The sequence below is a fragment of the Corvus brachyrhynchos genome, unplaced genomic scaffold, assembly GCF_000691975.1.
Source record: "Corvus brachyrhynchos isolate BGI_N302 unplaced genomic scaffold, ASM69197v1 scaffold187, whole genome shotgun sequence".
Taxonomy (NCBI): domain Eukaryota; kingdom Metazoa; phylum Chordata; class Aves; order Passeriformes; family Corvidae; genus Corvus; species Corvus brachyrhynchos.
In genome coordinates, this window is record NW_008239050.1 from 483,431 (window position 1) to 504,994 (window position 21,564).

Sequence of the window (21,564 nt, forward strand, 5' to 3'; positions counted from 1 at the left end):
GGACTCACTTTCTTGCATGTGTTTATTCAGAGCAGTCATGTGCTTGAGCAAAGATCAGTAGTGATTTGTCATGTCTGCTGAAAACCCTCTGAAAATCAGTTATTGATTAAATTCTCATTGCCATTTGTAATAGATTACTGTGCTAAGGGAGCTCTTGGCACACTCAGTGGGATTTGCTGGGGACTATGGTAAAGCTTGGTCAATACCATCCTGAAATTAAGTACTGCTTCATTGTACTTTGCTTTCTGCTCAGCAGGCGTTTATGATAGTTCAAAATGTAAGCATGAAATTCAGACTTCAGATAAGACTTATCCAGAAATATGTGTTAACAACTCAGCCATTTGTGTGCATCTGCCTTTCTGTCCCTTTGTCACTCTGAAACACGTTTTTATCTCTCTTTTATGTTTTAATAGTGGCCATAATACTAACCACCCAGCTTACTACAGGGAGCATGTCCTTCAGCAGTGAAACACAGAGGGCTATGGAACTGCAGCACCGAGAGGGATGAACAAGATGGCAGAAAAATAAAACTTGCTTGATAAAATTGCCACAGCTCAGCTGCTGCTGCAGCAGCTTGGACCTGTCACCCAAGCTGGGAAGGGACGAGAGAGGAACAAGGTCAGCTGGACTCCAATCTGAGCAGAAGCCAGGTTCACATCGGTCACTGTTCCTGCTCTGTGCAAACAACTCCCAGCCTGTAGCCGAAAGCCTGCACCGCTCACCCAACCAAACTGCTCAGCTGCACCATGAGCTGGGGCAGGGCTGCCTCCAAGGGCTGCACCGTCCTGTCCAGCCTGTCAGGGTTGGGCCAAAGATAACTTTTCCTGAAGGACACCAGTATTTTGAAACCTCAGGCAGCTACTTGGTCTGCCCGCTGACCTTTACAGAGAGGCCTGTTGGGAGCAGATACACATTTATGGAGACATTGGACTGCATTTCTCAGAAGCTGAAATGTCCTGTAACACGATTCAGCATTCTTTAAAATGCTGCCTCAGACTGCCTCAGTTAGAGGGAAGTATTACTTCCCCCACAGTACTTGTAATCAAAACAATGGACATTATTATACCCTGTGCTGGCTCTGGGGTGTGTGAGTGGGAGAAAGAGAGTCACAAGTTTTACTAACTAGATAGATTGTTTGATTGTCTCTTGAGAACATCCCTAAATCTGGAGCAGCAAAGCTGCAGCCACAGCTATCTTTCAGGTTTTTTATTCCTCCAGATGCAGATTTAATACTTGCACTGGTGGCAGATGGATGACTTGCCACTGAGTCACAGAGTTGCTCCTTTTTGCTTTGTTTCCTACTTGTTTCCCACAATGGCAAAAGATGCTTTGTGTTTTAAAGTATACCTCTGCCACTTGATTTTTCAGGTGTATTTTAGAGTTTAAAAACAAAAATAAATAAAACCAGGATGTGGGAAGCAAACAAACCAGCTGAGGACTTCTTCCTGCCCAGGTGTTGTAGAGAGCAATCCCAGCTCCACCAAGAAATTCTAAATTATGAAAGAAAAGTCCTGCTATAACTTGGAATCCTGATTTTTTCATTGGAAAAGCAAAAAAACTTTTTCACTTGAGATGTTGATTGGGTGCGTTGTCTTTTTCTTGACACTTCTGTTTCAAATGATGAATTCTTTAATCACCCTTTCCTAGGATACATTTTGAGTTTATTTGCATCTGCATTTTCCCACAAAAGACAAAGTCTTCTCAGATTACCAGTAGGCTGTAATCACAACCACACAGTACCCAAGGTGTGCTGCAGGTGCAGAGCATGGGCAGAATTCCCACACATGCACACTCACACACATACACACCTGTTCCACCAACACCCAGAAAGGGTATTTCTCCTATACACCACAAATAAATGAATAATTAATAATAATAAATACATAAATAAATACTAATATATTATTTATTATCAATAATTAGTATTTAACATCGTGCCCTCATGAGCCAGGGACTAGACTTAAAAAACCCTGTGTGGACTGCTTGTGGCTGGAATAGAAGTGTATGCAAGTGGCCACATCCCACTGCAATGGGATTTATCGGGAGAACCCACTGGAGAGAGGCATTGCTGTAGGTAATATGGCACCACCAGCATCTTCCTGGCTGCTCTCAAAGAGTAGGAAACCCCAGGTAAGGTAGAAGAGGAGAGCACAGGGCAGTACCCTACAGAAAACGTGCCAGATAACACTGGAATCCTTTACATATTCAAGCAGGATAGACCCCAGGATAAGTTCCTACCCAACAACTATTTCAGGAATGCACTTGGGATCCTGCAGGGAACAGCCTAGCCCTCAGCAGGTGAGGCCCAACCTGCTTTTAATGGCAAAAATCCTGAGACAGAGTTCCCTGGGTGGGAGGCCAAGGAGCTGGAGCCTGAAGAGAATGTTGTCCTGAATTGCAAAGACTTGCTCTTGGCGAAAATCCTGTAAGGTCTGATGGAAAATTAAACACCTGAAAGGAGAATTTGAAATGTCTTCTAGGAATTTGCTTTTGTGATACATATTTTACAAAAATCTGGGTAAGGTATTCTTGCCTCACTGCAGAGACCTAAATGCTCTTGAAGTTCCTTTGAGTTTTTATAGGGATGGCAAAAAACCAGGATTTAGTATCACAGCATCATTTCCAGTGCACTACATCGTGTCCACAGAAGTGACTTGGTCTGTCACAGCTGGGCACAGTAGGGTGCTCCATGCCAGAAGGAGTGGTACCTTCCTGCTGGTGCAGAGTAGGAATGAGGTGTGGGGGACTTCCAAGTGCCTGGATGGAAAGCAAACCTGCAGAGGAGGGTGGGGAAAGAGGATCTCTGCTTCTCCTTATTTGACTTCTCAATTTCTTTGGCTGGAGCTCTTAGTAGGGATGAAATAGAATGGCTGCCAGAAAACTTGTGAGAAAGCCTGTTGTGGGCTAGATTTATTTGCTAGATAACATCTAGTGCAGGTAACTGGCAGCCTGCCTTACATTGAAAGTTAAACATTTCTATTTCTGTCACGGAAATTCAATTTACAGGTGCACTAATTAATCCTAGATGGCACTCTCAGTGCCAACTGGAAGACTTGGGACCATATTTTATATCTTCTATCCTCCCTGAGAGTATTTACATTGCAGAAAGATCAGGCTTCTAACAACTACCACTGGGGAAGATTTGCATATCTGAAATATTTGAATAGTGCTATCCTAGCCCATTTGCTGCAGGTTTTATTTTCACAAAAATGACATAATCATCATAAACAGCATTTTTGCAAGGCATTGTGCATGCTGTGAATTCATATGGTAATTCCCTGAAGCATCTGTACCTCCATATTCATAGGTCCTTCAAAGGACCCCAGTCTACACGTGTAGATCTTTGCATCCTAGTATTTCCTGATTTCTGCTGTAGGTTAAGGGTATATTTCTCAAATGCATGGCAGTGAATAGGGAATATATTGGAGACACCTAAGCTAGATATCCTCTGAAAGGTCTTCCTGGCTCTCTCCTCTTGAAAGGACTTTTTGGAGGACATGGTAGAAGGAGTAAAGTACTTTGTGTGAAGTTAGATGGCATGGAGACTGGAGCTGTCTTGGGAAAATCTGGCATCCAGTAGCAGTGTTGGCAGTGCTGACACAGAGCGATGCTCTCCAGATCCTGGCTAAGTGTTTTCCTCTCTAGAAAACCTTTTCCAGGCATGGTTTACACTGGAACTACTTGCATATTTTAAAGAAATTGCACTGCTCTGTAACAGTGATGTTCCTGATACCAATTTCCAGCACAACTTCTGGTTTACAGCTTTGGCAGCGTTTGTCTGGTCAGGGGGTTGGTCTGAGCTGGGCCCTGCAGTCCTTAAGTGAAGAAACAAAAGGAAAAAAAACACTCAGAAGCTCCTCAGAAATCAGTTGCTAAAACAAAAGTTTTATGCCAATAGCTGAATTAATATGATTCATCTTGGGCTTTACTGAGTTTAGCAGGTCTTTGAGTTAGTGCTTCCATTATGTGTTTGAGCACTTTTACAGCAAAGGGAAAGCTTAAGCTTCAGCCAGAACTCCACTGCCTGCTATTCAGTTTTATATTGCCATTTTTCAATTGCATTAACATCTAGGCACTCAACCCATTTGGTTCTATCCCAACTCACACAAGATCTCTGCTTTTCAGTTAAAAAGACTTTTAGTGCAGGACAAAAGGTAACAACATGAGTTTTATCTGGGCAATGTCTGTTTTCCTTTCAGCACACAAACATAGAGCTGGGCATGTGAGAACAGAGACATCTTCGAGGTCCATGTCTGGAACATCAATAATTTTGTTATGCTTTGTTTGGGATGGAGCATATTCAAACCTTGGAGAAGCCAAACCAGTATTTTCTTCATACAGGGCATCACAGATGATCCATTGCAAACTCAGAGAGCCCCAGTTTAAAATTCTAAGATCAAATCTACGGTGCGTTAATAATTCCTGAGGCTCTTCATAAATCCTTTACTCCTCTTCCATACTCAGTCTCCCTGCTGCTAATGCAAGTCCCTCCTCTTGGTGAGGACCTGTCAGGAAGCACAGTTTGTAGGGGGGGGTTCACATCACCGTTATCTTCTTTTTGCTGTTCTGTGAAGATGGTACCAAACAGAACTTTTCAGCTTTGCTCTACTGCTTTTCTACCGAGTGATCAGATCTGATCCTTTGTTGTGAACACACAGCAGGGATTTCCCATTCAAATCCTGGGCAGGTCCAATCTTAGCTTCTGTTAGCAGGAGTGTTCAGATCATTAAATATAAGGTTTTATTTTTTTTTTTTGATACTATAAATAGCAGCAAAAAAGAGAGGGTGCTGCTATGTCTGTTTGTGGAGGGTGATGCTCTTAGCATCTGTACAATTTGTGTGTGATGTGACTAAGAGACCTATATCCTGGTCCACACTCATTTCCTTAAGGTCACCACCTCTGCTCCTCTTTGTCATATGCTTAGACTGACTTTTTTTTTCTCTCCTGATCCCAGGCCTGCAGACTTCAAGGACAGGATTTTCAGAAGTGACTTAAGATTTTATATCTTGAATAATCCTGACTCTTTTAATCTCTTAGCTCTGAGTTGGGGCATGCAGTGCTGTTTGAGTTACAGAACATGTGCACCACACAGAACACAGGCATGGTTCTGGTATGAGCTAGCTGATGTGTAAATCAAGATTTTTCTCTGTATCCACCCTTGATGACAAAACAATGTCTCACCTTGCATAGAGGAGCAAGGTGAATCATCAAACCTGATGACTTCATTTTTCCCACACACGAGGCAGGATGAAGTTCACCTCTTTTCCTTCCTTTCCTTGTGTGCTGGAAGGCATTTTGGAGGGTGAAATATTTCCCGCACCAGCTCAGGGAAATACAGGGTGTTTTGAAAGAGAAAAGATTGCCAAGATTCATGGAAACAACTTAGCAGTAGGGGGAAAAGATGGACATTGTTTTATCAAGACAAAGAACCAATATCAGAGAGGGTAAAAGGCACTTGAGAATACAGAGAACTGTCATGGAGGACATGACCTGAAGACCCCAATTTTTCATTTCCTTTGGGTCTTACTTTGTGGTTTTACTGATACTTGAAGAAAAACAATGAATTCAGAAACCTTCTATGAAACTCCTGTGTGCTGGTGTGTGTTCCTGGGTGTGTCTGTGTGTTGCAAGCCCCCTTTGTGCACCCCCCACCATGGCAACAGTGGTAAAAGCTACACTGAATGTATAGGGGAATCTGAGAGCTCCTTACCAGGCACAGGAGCTGGTGAAGGTACAAATGCTAAGCTTGTATTAGGCCTTTCGAGGTGTGCCTGGAGTCCAAGGCAAGACCAATGCTGAATTTCCACTGAGAATCCATTTTGGCTTGATGAAACTGAGTCTTAGGGTTGCCTTGGATCTTTTGAGTGTCTGATCTGGGGGAGAGGAAGAAAACTGGTCCTAGAAATGCCTTCAAGGTGGTTATCAGGAGCAGTCATCTCCAGTCTCCTGCTCTTGGACTCCAAATCCTTTTACATGTAAGCACACAGTTAGAAGTTCTGTGTCTGGCATTGGCAGGAGCTGGAATATTATTGCTTGATTGGTCACTTTTCCCCATGTCTGGCTTCCACTTTCCAGAAATAAAGCAATGGTTAGTAGCAGAGGAGAGGAAGCAAGGAGAAAACTGCAGTCAAAGCTGAAGGTTAGCAGATTATAAACCTTGCTAGGTTTAGTGGGTTCCAGGCTGGGTATGTAGTGTTGAGAAAGTAAAGTAAAATTTTAACTCAGACGAAGATCCCAGTGGTGAATCAGCAACCAATTCTCTAAAATCACATCCCTGCAAGCACGTCCATCACGTCTCAGAGGAATGAGTGATACCTTTTCCTGGGACATGCACCTTCCATGTGATGTTTCTGAGTTCAGTGCTAAAAGAAGAACAGTGCTGCCTGGCAAGTTCTGACCTGCGTGTTCTCTGAGTATGTCACTGCCTCTGATGACCTGTTCTCTTTCATCCTCCCTCTTCTCTTAATGTTTTGGTTTTTTTGGTTTTTTTTTTTTTTTTTTGAGAATTAAGGTCTGCGGTCATAAAAAGCGCTTCTGCTCATATCCTTTGACTGCAGGTCTGGGTGTGATTTGTTTCCATGTGAAGATATTGATATGTTTCTGCAAGATAAGGCCTTCCCTTGCAACGCAGATAAGAAAAGTATCTGTCTTCAGGCAACACAAACTGTGCAGAAAAGCTTTCCAAACAGAGCAAATTATCTTTCGTGATTCACAGGCCGTACGTGCCTATAATGCCTGTTTCTATCAGGAGCACTGCTCATCAGAAGATTTCAGAAGAGGTTACAGTGTAAGGCCATCTACTCTGGAAAATTTAGTGGGAAATTAGTGGGAAACGATGGGAATTTACTGTCGTGCCTCTTGCCTGCTGCAGCCATCCAGCCCTTCTCCCACCTCCACTGCCAGCATACAGCCCATGTGTGCTTCTCTTCTCTCTGCGGTCTGAAGGTACCCCCCAGAAATGATGATGCATCAGCACCTGAGCAGAAAAGATAAATTGGTTGCACAAGCAGTCATCAAATGTAGATAGAAATGTAAAAACTCACTACTGCCTTGTTAACAATCACTGAATAGGGCAACATGGTGGTGGTTCAGCCCCTGACCAATACAAGCCTGGCTGTCTCAGCTCAGGGAGGTGCCCCCCGGGTATGTAATTAGCAAACACATTGGAGCTGTGTAAGGAGCTCTGGGGGGCTCTCAATTGCATGTGAAATACAGCACTTAAGGAAAATCTGTATGTGCTCACTGTTGTCTCTCACCACAATAAATTCAGATTTGTAGGTAACTATGTGAAATAAGGGTAGCAAAGATTTTAAGGTTTAACACATTGAGAGCTCATGCTGCATTTGACACCTGGACAATGCCTCAACAGGAAATACAGTAATTTACAGGCAAGGCCCTTGCATTGCAGATGGCTGACACCCTTGATTGCCTGGAGCCTTATGGAAAATGACAAAAACCCCTTTGTATTTAGGGATGACTCTGGCTTTCATGTGAAACTTGAGTTTTATAAGACACATGACCCGTGACTTTGTATGGCATTTTGGTGCTCAACAAGAGACATGCTATGGAGACCCTATCTATGCCACACCATTAGCCTCTCATGGTGGTCACAGGTTTCCTTGGCGTGTTCTGTGGAGGCTGATTTCTGTTCATGCTGCAGAGCATGGACCTCTTCTTGCTCTGTATTGTTCTGCTCTTTGTGACCACACTACTACTCTACCTCCAGCAAAAGGAAAATGGAAAAATTCTGACTCCCCTTTTTTTTTTTTGTGAGATCTTTCCCTCCTGCTTACTCCTTTTTTTTTGCTGCTTTCACCTCACCGCATATGATTGACACAGTTAATAAAAAATTGGTAACACAAAAATATTGTTCTCTCTTATCTTGCTAGGGAGCTGGGTCTTTTCAGGCAGCTTAATAAATAGTACTATGAACCTGGGGCTGTTTTTGCAATAGGTGGCTTTAATTAGAGTTTAATTTAGGCTGGAAAGAGAAAAGGGGATTTCATAATCAATGCTAGGAAGCAAGGAACATCATTGCCAGGTCAAGAGAGTTTCTTCTCTCAAAAGCAACCATTAAATTTGCCCTGCGCAGCTCTGGATTTGTTGTTTCTGGCTTTCTGTGGTTAGACTTTTCCAGTTTACAGGAAGATTATGTCCGTCAATCCATCCTTCCTTTCTCAGTGCCACTTCTTTAAATGCTGCCAGGGCTGTTGGCATCCAGCTGTGTGCTTTCAGGCTCTGCCAACATCACCTGGAGATGGTACTGCAGCAGCATTGTGCCTTCATTGAATTATATGCTCCTGGCTTTTATTTTGAGTGAGCTCAGGCCCATGTTCACAGCCTATTTCTCTGCTGGATGTTATGTGGGTGAGCAGAGGCTCTGGGACAGACAGCCTCAACAGGATGTTGGAAATTAGTTAAGGAGAGTAGCTGTAGCACTTCTGCTGGGCAAAGAGGAGTTGAACATTTTTATCACATATTGTTATCAGCAATGAGAAGAGTGGATTATGAACATGCACAAAGCCTTGACACCACGACCTTTTTCAATAGTTGCTTTAAAAGCTGTATTTTGAAAAAAGACAGAGAGAGAGAAAAGCAACCAAACACAGTGACAACCTGGGTAGAAATGACACAAAAGAAGGAATCAGAGCAATAGAGTGGGAAGGGGCGCAGAGAAATCAGCTCATCCTTTGTGGAGGAAGAATTGCATTAAAAGTGCATATTAATGCTTAAGGCTGCCTTAACATACTTTTATAGATGTCAAACACCTTCATGCCCAGCTGGTTTAGCATTGCAGTGCTCAGGGACCACATTGCTTCAGGTTACATGAGAGCAGGCAGAGTTGTTGGCTTCCCTCATCCACACAGGTAGAAGTGGCAAAACCAGGAACAACAGCACTGAGTCCTCCCCTATAGAAAGCACCAAATCCAAAATTCACTCTACAATCAAAAACCCTTCACCTCCTTGTCCCTGTCCCAGTAAATGGAAGCACTGGCATAGAGCAGAGGGAATATACGTGGGACACAAAACCTCCAGAGATTTCTCTGCTCCGAGTGTTTCTGTGGTTCTGAGTGAACAAGTGGAAAGGAAAGGACAGCAGCTGAGAGAGCGTATGAGGGGTAAAGTCATACTGGGGTGTGCTGGGAAACGTATGCCTGCAGAACAGCACTGGGCTGGGAACATGCCAGGCTAGACATGGTCTGTGCTGAAAGGGCTGAATTATTTTTTTCACTATAAGCACTCGAATTTTCCTTTCTATGTGCCAATGACTGGGGGATACAGCTGCTTACAGTCAAAATGACCACCACCAAAAGTCCTAATATGTTGAGAGAATAAGTATATTTAATCCCCTTCCCAGTAGTTACTCATTAAAAGAAGGCAAAATAACCCAAACCAGCAGGTATTGCAAGGGAGGAAAAAAATAGTTAAACATGCAGGTGATAAACATCTGAGTTACTGATTAACTCCTGGCTTTTGTAACCACCACAGTTCTTCATCTGGCTTACTGGGACACCAAAACACAGAGCTGTGCCACTTCAATAGTTTATAGTGCACTTTATCTCTCCTTGGCACAGCTGTGCCGGTGCTGTGACAGTGAGGACAGCACTGCCCTCTCTTGATGGGAAGAGTTAAGAGCCCTTTCAATGCCTGCAGTGTCTTTCAATGTGAGTCAAAAGAGCCACAGAAATCCATGTAGGACAGGATGGATTGAAGTATAACCTCTTTGGTGTGTCAGCTGCCAGAAGTTGGGAGAGAAGAGAGGGAATAATTGATTTGCTCTGTGTGCACATCCTCAGGCATCTGCTCCAGGATGTCCATTGCAGATGGGATGCTGGGGCAGCTGAGCCTTTGGTCTGTCACCCTGTGGCCAGGCTTATGCTCTTGGAGAAAAATCCGAGCTGGAAGGGAAAGTGGAGACAGACATTTCAGGAGCAGTCACAGTGAAAGCAGTGCAACATGCTTGGCAGGATGGAGAACAGGCTGATGCTCATCTGTGAGGAAAAAAAGGGTGATTTCATATGCCTTCTTCCACCTGGAGCATTTTGTTTTCCCCCCTGCACTCAACCAGCTCCAGTCTAGAGTGTTGCCTCAAGCAATATATCTCCCTCGTTGTCAGTCTTGATGTTGTCACTTGTCATTGCAGCCTGTCACTCAGGTTTAATTGAGAACACACTGTTTGCCATCTGGAGGAAAGCCTGAGAAGTGAGGTAGCAGCACTCACTGCCATCGAGGGTTCAGCTGAGCCTCCTCAGCTGCTGGCTCTTCCTTATGCTGCCTGACTGGAACATCCCGAGGTCTTGCAGGGATGTGAGGAAACTCCTGAAGATGTGAGTCCCTGAAGAGGGACATCTTTCCCATGTGGTGCAGAGGAAGTCCTTCCAAAGTTTAATAACTGCATTTTTAACTAACACAGCTTATGCTTAAGCAAAGTTGCTCTGGCAAGGAACTGATCCTGCAACACCCCAATCTCTGCTTCACTCAGAGGTGGTGAATTTGAAGAAATAAACAGAAGCACTCAGCACCATCAGTAGAGATGGACACAGGCTTGCTGAATGGGCAGGATGTCAGGGGTCCATCAGGCTGAAAGTGAATGCTTGACCATGGTGAGCTGAGGCAAGGAGGGCCTAGCTGTGTCTCTGGGGATAAAGGATGGCCTGTGAATGGAGCCTGAAAAAAATCCAAGTCTGGTTTGTGTTCTGTCTTACTTCTGCTCAGTCTCTTATAAAACACCTCATCTACAAGCCAAAAACAATAGCCATTAAAAAAATCTGAACTCTTGTTTGTCATCATTAGCTGTCACAGAAGGCAAAAATGCCCATTCTGCTGCTTGACCTGCCTTTGCAATGCTCAGCTTTAATCTTTTTCACTTAAAATTTCACAGTAAAGCTCTATTGTCTAGGTCCCAAACAAACAGCAGGGTGCACACTGAACAATAGCAAAGGGTTTGGCAGCATGCAGGTTTCTCATCTGTGCCAGAAAAGCTTTTCTGATGGCCCTGAGTTCCTCTTTACCCCCCTCTGCCAGGGGCTGCCTGTTTATTTTCCTGCTAACAGAATTATTTTCAGAACATCTCAGAAATCAGAAGTGGGAGCGACAGGAGGGCTGGGAAAATCAGAACAAGCCCACTTTGGAATATCATTAGCTGTTAGCAGAGAAGAGACAAGAATCAGGACCAAAATGCAGGCCAGGGACACAATAAATGAAGCTGTACATACATCATGTGTCCTTGTTTTCCCTTCTGAGAAAAGACCATAAAGAACTGGGGAGGTTTCCCTGCCAGAAGCAGGACGTTGTAATATGTTAATTGTGTGTGTTGGTTATTGCTGGTTCCTATAACTGTATGGGGCAGTCACTCCAGAGCAGCTCATACATCAGTATGGATATACCAGGGGGAGAAATAAAAGGAGATATGGTCTCCTCCCCATGAGCAGTGTCTGCTGCTGTTTGTCCTCATGTCCAGTGATGTGGTCGTGCATCTGCACAGCCTCTTCCTTGCGACACAAAATGGGGGGCCAGTCTGGCATCTCCTGGCTGATGGAAGGGACAGGTTTGACTCCCTATTTTTACCTCTCCTCCTTCCCTGCCCACAGTTGCAGCACTGCAGTCCTGCTCTCATGCACAAGCTCTAGCTTGGATGGGAAGGGGAAAAATTAAGCATCAGTCTGGTTGGAGCTCTACCAGCTTCTGTAAAACAATTTTTTGTTGTTGTTCAGTAAGACTACTTTGTTAAATCTTGCTTTGTTAGCTCTTCACAGTGGAGATCCTAGTCTGTTCTTGTTCTGTGACACTGTTCTGGCTTACAACATGCATATTTAGTTTTTAAAAGGGAGGATCTTGGGATGCTGAGCTCTCTTATCCAGCACAGAGCAGCAGGACACATGGACTATGCAGATCATCTCAAGGTTAGTGGAGTGTGCTGTATGTCTTCTTGCCTGAGTGGGGTCTTCTTGTCCAAATGCTATGTGTCTGTCAGAGGTGTTCAGTTCTGCCTTCCAGGATATTGAACAGCCCCCAGGAGTTCAAGTGGTCTGTTTGTCCTCAGGCCAGGAGAAATGAGGTGGACGCACATGGATCAGGTGTAGGTTGAGGAAAATGGGGTGGCTTCCATCCAGACATGATTTGCAAAGTGGAAATCAGAGGCCAAATGTGCTGCTCCTGACCACGCAGTCTCTAAACCACCTCTGCTCACTCCTGCATGGGAGATGCTCGTCCTCTGGAAACCACCACAGCTTACATTGTTTCCACTGCTTTAATTGTGATTCCCAACCCTGCAATTACAACTGCATGGATCAATAACAAACTGATGCTTTCCTGAGGCTACTGCATGGAGCAGGGGATGAGGAATGGAGTAGGAGGCTTTCCAGCCTTCAGTTCACCACCTCCTGTCCCACCGAGGTTAAGTGATAACCCAAAATCAGACAGAACAGACGGCTGACTCAGCAGGACCCCCCAATGGGCTTGCTGCCTGCTCCTCTCTGAGCTGACTGCACTGATGATGATGGAGAAGAAAATATATGGGAAGGGATGGTAGACCTGTCACCTCCTGATTACAGGCTGGTATCAGCCATGGACTTAACTGGGGTCGGGTGGAATAGAGGCACTTGACCTCTCTCTCTGCATTCCCTGGGCCAGTTCAGGGATGTCTTTCCACAGATGTGGAAATGTGTTATGAAATGAACTTACAATTTTCCAAGAAAAGTAGTTCTTTCCATAAGAAAGAGTGAATGAGCCATGAAATGACATTTCTGTCCTTTACACAGCATCAGGACCCACACCTCAATTAACCTTTTAACCAGGACAAGTTACTTCACTGATCTGTGTACTGTGAACTCCCTTCCCTTACCCATTCCCGTTTTGGTAGGGACTGCATTCGTGGCATCTTTTTCTTTGTACAGCTATTTTTCAGCATAAATCACTTTCCATTGTTCCAGTCCAACCACCAAGTGGAAAAGAAAACACGTATGGGCTTTGTTTGCTATCTCTCTTGCTAGTAAAGGAGAAATGCCAAACCTGGTCTCTGAGTCAAAGCTAACAGTAGATGGCCAACACCTGCTCTGCAGTGGGGAGGAACAGTGATGGAGATGGCAAAGAACATGGGAGTGCCTCTACCTGCCCCTGTCAGAGGGACATTTCCTCCCGCTTAGGAGTGCATTGGTGGGACTTGGCTCTAACCTGCCTCAGGTTGGCCCCATAGTGATAAATAAAACCCAAAATAAAACCTGTCCCGCAGCTGTCCCTTCTGCTTGGTTGTGATGCCATGATGATTTTTTGCCTTTTCTTTTATATACCTTTATATATACCTTTTATGTATCCTCAGTGCTCTTGGCATGCATAGTTGCAATTCCTTAAGTCCCATAACTTAGCATAGTCCTAGTATTTTGTTAAGCCAGGAGAGCAGACATCCTGGAGGCCTCGCAGTTGGTGGCCAGAAAGCCCTACACTATCCTGAGAAACCAAGGTCCTCTCTAGAACACATCCTGTAAACTCAGATTAGGCCCATCCAGGGGGAATTCCTTGGGATGGGGGGATATCATGCTATTCATTCAAGCCTCTCATTAGGGAATCTTTGTTAGATATGCTAATTTGCAAAGTCTATAAAATTGTCTACGCGATCTGTGGTGGTGTGTGCATTTTGGCGCATTCCACCTTGGCAAAGTGGTGCACCACAAGGATCCTTATTAAATACCAAGGTAAAACCCCTTTTTCCCTTAACTGTGTCTGGCTCTTAACTTTTAAAACCAGGAAAAGGCATCAGCTGCTTGCACACTTGCTGGCCTGGTTTTGGGAGCCGTTCCCATGAGGCAACACCTGGAACATAGCTCTAAATGCAGCCGGTTGGGTGGGTGTGAGCTGTGCTAAAGCTCTGTGACTTCTGACATGGACATCACCCACAGTCTTCATCCAAACCCACTAAAGACAATGGAAAGGTCTCCTGGTGGCTTCGGCAGCCTCTGTGTCATGTCCTAAACTGAATTCAGGCCAACACGGGATCAGACCAACCTCACTGCCTAAGCAGCTTTAGGCTGATGTCAGCAGAGTGGTTGGTGTGAATTCTCAGCAGCAGGGCTGGTGTTGAAGGGTGAGGGCTTCCTCAAAGTCAGGGCCAGGAATTTATAACTGTGAGCAAGACAAGTCCAGTCAGAGTAAGTTTTAGAATACCGGCCTGGATAATGGTTAGTGACTGACCTACAGAATAAATTATTGTAGGTGAAGTCTGTTAACCCTGTGCTTAAAGCAGCCTTGCTGTGCTCTCCCTCCACAGACGAGGGTTCTTCCAAAATTGAATGGGACTTCCAATGTTATTAATTTTTTCCAAGGAAAATTTTCACTTTGCTCCTGAGCTTATTGCTACGTTGTAAAAACCGGTGTTTTTACTCTTTTCTCTGACCTTCAAAATTATTCCACAACTCCTAAAAATTTGGAAGGGGTAAAAAAGGTCAGGACAACAAGCTAAAAAGTTTAAAACTCAGGCCCCAAGGATAGGTAGGCTTTTGTTGTGCAAATACATATATATTTCTATACATCTCACTCTATAAAAATAAGGTTTAAGATAATTTTGAAAGTTATCTAGTCATTAATTCCATTTCCTGATTATTCTTGGTAGCACAGTAGATATATTAAATATTTACATAGCCTGGGTATCTTGGGGACAGAAATTATTTTTGTTCTGAGTTTGTACATATAGTGATATTGAGGACAGACACTACATTATGAGGACACTGAACACTTTCGCTGCAGCAACAAGGACTCACCATGTCACTGTCATTTTAGTGACAACCTGCGACCTTGCTGCATGCCATTAAGTGATAGGAATTTTAGGAAGCTGTTGAGGTACAGGAAAACATTTGAGTGACAGACAAGTTTTGTCAGGCATTCTTTTTAATGGCTGCTGAGCAGATCAAAACTGTCTGGTCAAGGCCCAGATCTTCCTGTGCTAATCTCCAGGTTGAGGTTTGAAAAAAGACAAGCTGAAAGAGTTGGATGGAAAGGATACCAGGTATGGCATATCTATAAATGCCGTGTGGCATTTCCATAAATCCAGATCCAGAAAGTTAAATTAAAGGAGAGGGTATAGGTGATGACAAAAATGGAAATTTTTTTAATTCTTTTTTATTTCTTCTGGTACTAATATTGTGCTGCCTGGTATAAACTGATGTAGCTTTGACCTCTGGGAAGACATGGTCTACATCCATGAGAATATGGCCAAGTATTACTGTGCTGTATGACTGCCCAGGAGAGGAGGGTCTAAAGGGCACCATTATCAAAGGAAGTGAATACTTGAAACACAAAGAACTAAAGTTGTTCTGTACCAGTCATGAGGCCAACATTTGTTGCTCTAAGCACAGGAATCTGTCTGTCCTTCCTGCAAAATAAAGCCTCTCCCAAAAAAAAACCTGTATGACAGAGACTGTTTGCTGATGGGTTTAAAGGAATTTTTCTGTCTTTTGTTCAAAACCCTGCAACGTCAGCTCGTTCACTAGAGTCATTGCCCTGCTGGAGCAGCCCACTGCCATAACCCCATAACCCCAGCTGGGCAAATCAGCAAAAAAATACTTTTCATCAGAGCCTCCTAGAAACCTCTGATGAAATGACTTTGTGAAGGTGTCTAACCCAAGAGGGAGTCCCCAGTGCTGTGTGAGACCAGCCATTGCTTTGTCTAGCCATGCCATGATGTCCTCCAGGGACAGAGGTCTCATTTCTTCTCCTGGCCGACCTGTTTCCTTCTCATCCTCCTAGTGAGAAAGGCATCTTGCCTAATGTTCAGCCTGAACCTCACAAGCTGCAGTGCGTGGCCATTGTTGCTTCTACTGCCATTTGATACTACAGAAATGAACTTGTCTCAGCCATCTTCACCTCTCCTTGACAGAAGGGCAAGGACATCAAAGCCAGACAATATTTCTTGGCCTTTTTATACACTGTTTGCTCATATCGTAGAAAAGAAGGCTCAGGGTACACATTCACGCTAGGGACTAATTAGGACCTGAGATCATCGATGTTATTTAGTCCATAGTTTGTTTCTTGGCACTGTTTCAGCTTATGACTGTTCATCCCCCCACAGACTGTGCCCAGGCTTAGCCTGGGGCACAGCATCAGCCAAGAACTGTTGCCAAAGACAGTAGAGATGAAGCCATCCAGTATTTTTAAGACTGAGATTTAGCTGTACAGTCAGACTCCACAGCCTCAGTCACAGGAATGGGATATGACTTATCTTTTTATATCCTATTGTTATGTTTATATATCTACATATACAAACATGTCCCACAACACACCTATGAAGTGCCAGCTGCCAGCTCACCCTTTGTACTGTCCAGCATTCCCTTCCTGCCACCTCTGGGGACACAATGTAAACATTCAGCTTCGTGTCATAGGAATCCCATTCTGATGGTGCTGCTGCAGTACTCTTACACTATATCATATACTTTTACCTAAAATATATATGAGTTTAAGTAATAATTTTATTTTAAGTGACAGGGACAGTACCTTGGGGCTACAAGAAGTGGAGGGCTAGGGACTTATCAGAACAGATATGGTCAGTCAGCTGGAGAGAACTCGTCTTCAGCACTGTGGGTGAGACAACTCCAGAAGAAGCCTAAGCAGTGCTGATGTAGCCACAGAAATGAATAGCTGGCTGTTCCTGGAAGGATGTCTAGAGCTGGTAGATGAGCCTTACTGTGCTTTCCATTATCATGAAGAAAGCACTGGGCAAACAGCTCACACACTGCTGGCAGCCAGCAGCCAGAGAGACCTTCTGTTTTCATTGAACCCAGCTAATTAATTTGCAGCATCGATTGTTTTTTACAATATATCTGTGCCTCATTTAACATTTGGGTACTATAGCTGAGAACAAATAAATCCAAAACTACACAAGTTGATGGTACTGGTAGCATAACATGAAAGTCCTTTTAGAAATAACTGAGTTGCCTTTATAGTCCACAAAGGGTATTTTTATCTGCTATAACTAAAGCCTTTTACATCCCAAAATAAAAGATTTGTACTGCTACAACATAGCCAGGAGTCCCAAATATTTTTTCCTTGTCAGGAAATTAGGTTACAAGGGAAGAATTTTTTTAATTCTTTTTTTTCAATTATGAGCATTTCTTAAGGGTCAGAACAACAACAACAAAAAAATCCACGCGCATATCTGGGAGTGCTGTCCCCTTTCAAACAGAAAGGAAAACTGCACAGAAAGCAGCACTGATGCGAACCCTTAGGGTGTGAAACCTTGCAGAGCTTCTCCCATCTTGTTCTCCCTCATGGCCTGTGGGCTCTTGCATTTAGTTATTACCCAGAGGCCAAAATAGATAGATTCAGCAAATAAATCCCAAGCCTTACAGCTGTGAAGATAGAAGTGCCAGGAGGGAACACGCTCTGAGCTTGTGATGTGCCACATTGCTGTGAGAGAGCTGAGTGCTCCAGAAGCCAGGGGATAACTCATGGGAACAGGAAAACAGCACGCTCTAGTGGGGAAATTATTAAAGTCTATTAGAAAAATCTATAAGAAAAATCTAGTAGAAAACAAATCACTGAGTACTGCATGTGAAAACATCTGTTGCTTCCTATCTCTATCCAGTGTTTCTTCTCCCATCACTCTGCAACTCTTGTCACTTGTTGCCCTGGTACCCCGAGGCCCAGGCAGGGGGACAGTCCTTCCAAGGCTGTCCCACCTACTGACACACAGCTCAGGCTGATTTATTTTTCGGAAGCCAGAATTGGGCCCTCTCCCTCTGGCTTGCTGAGTGCACTTGGCACAGGGTATGCTTGCCTGTGCCAGTGTGGCAGGGCCATTTAGAGGGGCATGGGAGGACAGTTGGGTCAGTGACCGTGATGGCCAAGTGCCCCATCAGCACAGTAATTAGCAGGCTCCTTCCCGCTCCCTTTCACTGTCACCCAGTGGAAAACTCCATCTCCATTAAGAAGGAGAACTCATTACTGGTGAAACAGGCGCTAATCAGATATTAGTTGTAACCATTAATGAAAAAGCTAATGAGGTGCTGAGATCCCCAGCGCTGACTGAAATGAGTTAATCACATCTCACTGCTCAAAGGCCCATTAATCTGCGTGCATGCTGATGTTTTCCATTCCTTTGCTTATTATAGGAAATAAAAACATTGTTCCAGCTTAATTTGTGTGCATCTGCTGGATCTCTCTGCTGTGCTGTAAAGCCACGTTGCAAAACCTGCAACTGGTGACAAGCAGTGACGTTCCCTTGGCTCACAGGAAGCCATCACAGAGAGGTGGAATGGCACCAACCTTCAAGGAAGGAAGCAAATACAATGCCCGTAGCTAAATAAAAGAGTGACTTCTCATTGTTCCTGGCTGTTGGTCTAAAATGTTATTCCAGCCCCTACAAGTAACAAGAACTGAAGAGCCACCAGTGTCCCAGGTGCATTCCTCCTGAAGCAGCTTGTATTTTTTTCAGCTGGTTTCCTGTCATTACTGCTAATAGTGAGTATTAATCTCACCTGATTCAAGTGGGATATCTGTGGGATGGATGAGTAATTAGAAGCATCCAGCAACTGAGGTAGTTTGGTGTAGATTTCACCTAGATTTATTTCTGGCATTGTTGGCAATATGTGCTCTCAGACTTCAGGAGATCCCCTGGAATCCACGGGATTCTTTAAGTATCTGGTTTATTCTAATCTGCCTGGAATGGAGCTGGTTTTATCCCTAGCACCCATATAGTGCTGTGTTTTGGATTGGTGGCTGTGGCAAGTGAATGAGTGGCTGTGTGGGTGCTTGGCTGCTGGCCAGGTTAAAATCACACTATGTGTGCCCTAAAGCATCACCAGCTTAATTCACTCCTGGCCCACCTACTTCTATGGACCAAACAAATAGGTAAAACTCTATTTCTCTGCAAAAGGTTTTCTAGAAGACACATTTGCTTTATGCATCCTGTTTTCACTTTTAAATCTGTTCATTCCTATGTCCTTGCTTACCCATTCAAATCAAACCCTGAAATGACAGAGCCTATCAGCTGGCAGAATTTCTCCCTGCAGCCAACTCTTTGGTGACCCCAGTGAAGGACCATCAGTCATTGGTCTCTCCCATGACTCTTTCCTGTGACTCCATCACAGCAGACAGGAGCTCTCTGCCTCATCAGCCTCTTGGGGAGCTTGCTCACACTTACCCACCATCTGATATCTGAATCCTTCAACATTTAAAGGAGAAAGAGGAGTTAAAATAGTGATGGGACAAAGGGAACAGTTTTAAATTAAAAGACCAGCGATTTAGATTAGATGCCATTAAGAAATTCTTTACTGTGAGGGTGGTGAGGCCGTAGCACAGGTTGCCCAGAGAAGTTGTGGATGCCCCGTCCCTGGAAGCATTCAAGGCCAGGCTGGATGGGGCTCTGAGCAACCTGGTCTACTGGAAGGTGTCCCTGCCAACAGCAGGGTTGGAACTGGATGATCTCCCTTCCAACCCAACCATTCTATGATTCCATGATTGATTCTATGAAATAACTCTTTCCACTCTTTTCTACCGTTTGAAACCCACTCTGGTATCTGCACAGGCTGAACACGGAAGTGACCGCAAACTGGACATGCTTCAAAGCAGAGCTCAGGTATGGCCAGTCCGTTCACACCCCCAGCCCCAGACAGGGTTTGAGCTGGAGGAGCAATGTGCAGCTCCCCCAGATGGTGGCACCTCTTTGGGGCCAGCTCCAGGAAAGCAAGGAGTGGAACACAAAAATCCACATGGGGAGAAAGGGCCATAGAGGGCTCCTTGATGTAACACCTGATTTGGGACATCCTTGGAGGAACACCAAGGTGCTGCAGGATGCAGTGTTTGTGGCACAGGATGCTTCCTCACTGATTTGGCCTCTGGGTGGACAGGGAGACCAGCTGGTAGTTTCTGTGTAACTCCAGAGTCTCTGACTATGTGGAAACAGTAACTCTTGTGGAAAATGTCCTGTCTTAGTAGGAGTGTTAATGTCACAGGGACAGACAAACTCCCACATGGATATATTTATATTCTGCCAGCCAAATGTTACCTTAGAAACTACAAACTAAGGAGTAGAGCAACATGGTGAATTTCCTACAGAACATTTAACTGAAAACACAGAGCTTTCCCTCTGCATAAAAGTACCTGACCATGAAGAACTTTTTACTGTGTGAACCCTATTTTATTTTATATTGCCTGAAGACAATAAATGTAATGAGATTGACTCCCTCAAATTCTATAGGAAAGACAAGGGAAAACAGATTTTTAAGGGTGGCAAGGGACTCCTTTGCCTTTTCATTCACTGGATTTAATTGCTATTCTGACTGTGAGCCGTCAAAGGAACCCATGCCATGAACTGAAGCCATACAGTTCCCCTGTGGGTACTTCCTTTCTTCATTTGATGGTATAAGCAAAGTCCTTTGTCCAAGTCCTGTGGTCAGTCCATCTGTCTGCATGTTGCTGTTATTGTTGCTGCATGTCTTACTAGTCTCAAGTGGTTTCCAGATTGTAATTTTATGCAAATTACTTTCCTGACAAAATCATTTCAGACCTGAAAGCTGCATTGCATTGCACCTCTTGTGAGTGGACATGAAGCAAAATAATTTCCAAGAAAGCTGTTCCTTGGTGTTAGTTTGCTTTGCTGAAGAAAAAAGAGGAGCAAATGCTTTGCATGTCCTCTGTGAGACATGTAGCTCCTCAGACCCATGTACCTCTATTTCCCACTCATTTTTGACAAGTGTGATTCTGGCTGGGCTGTATCCATTAATGGTGGTTAATATCTCACTGATGCAGCACATCTAGAGCCTGGGTTGAAAAGCAAAGTGTGAAGTAGCTTCTGAGAACTGATCTTCTGAACCTGATCCTCTGAAGGTCACACTGGACAGCAGCTCTTACTGTGACCATCTGACCTCTGCCTGCATCTGAACAGGAGCTCCCTGTGCTGACCTCTGACAACTCCTTAAGCTCCTACCACCAAGCCACCAGGATGGTTGCATTTGAAAGGGCAGCTTGCATCACTGCCCGACCATCTACCCTACTCAGTCCCTTAAACAATGAAAGGAAAGAGCACATAAGGAAACTGAGCAGTAGATGAGGTCCATGAGAAATAGCCAAGATAGATTGTCCACATACAAAGCCAGGGTGATGCAGATGTGGGTGTGACCTGCTAAAGTGATACCTGAGCAAAGGGATCCATCTCCTGGATGGGGTTCTTCTAATGGACAGCTAAGTCATCCATGACTGAAGTGTTTGTGTGATCATAGCAGGCCCTTAAAACAGGGACCTAGGGTGGATCCTCAGATCTCAGCCAGGTCAGATAAGTTGAATCTTTTCTCAAGTCGCTGATTTATAAGTCTGCCTTAATTTCCCTTTTATATCTCCTAAACAGAGCACAGATCCATCAGGAGACCACAGCCATATTAAGTTCAATTTCTTTTCTCTAGAGAGGCCTAGAGGTGCCATGTGAGCAGTGTGATGCCCATGACCACAAGCAGCCTGAAACATGGCAATGTCACTCACAGGACTGCAGAATCATAAGGGTTGGAAAAGACATCTAAGATCACTGACTGGATGGTGTGAGGAAGTGGAATAAGCCTCTTTACACTGTTATGTGACAGAGG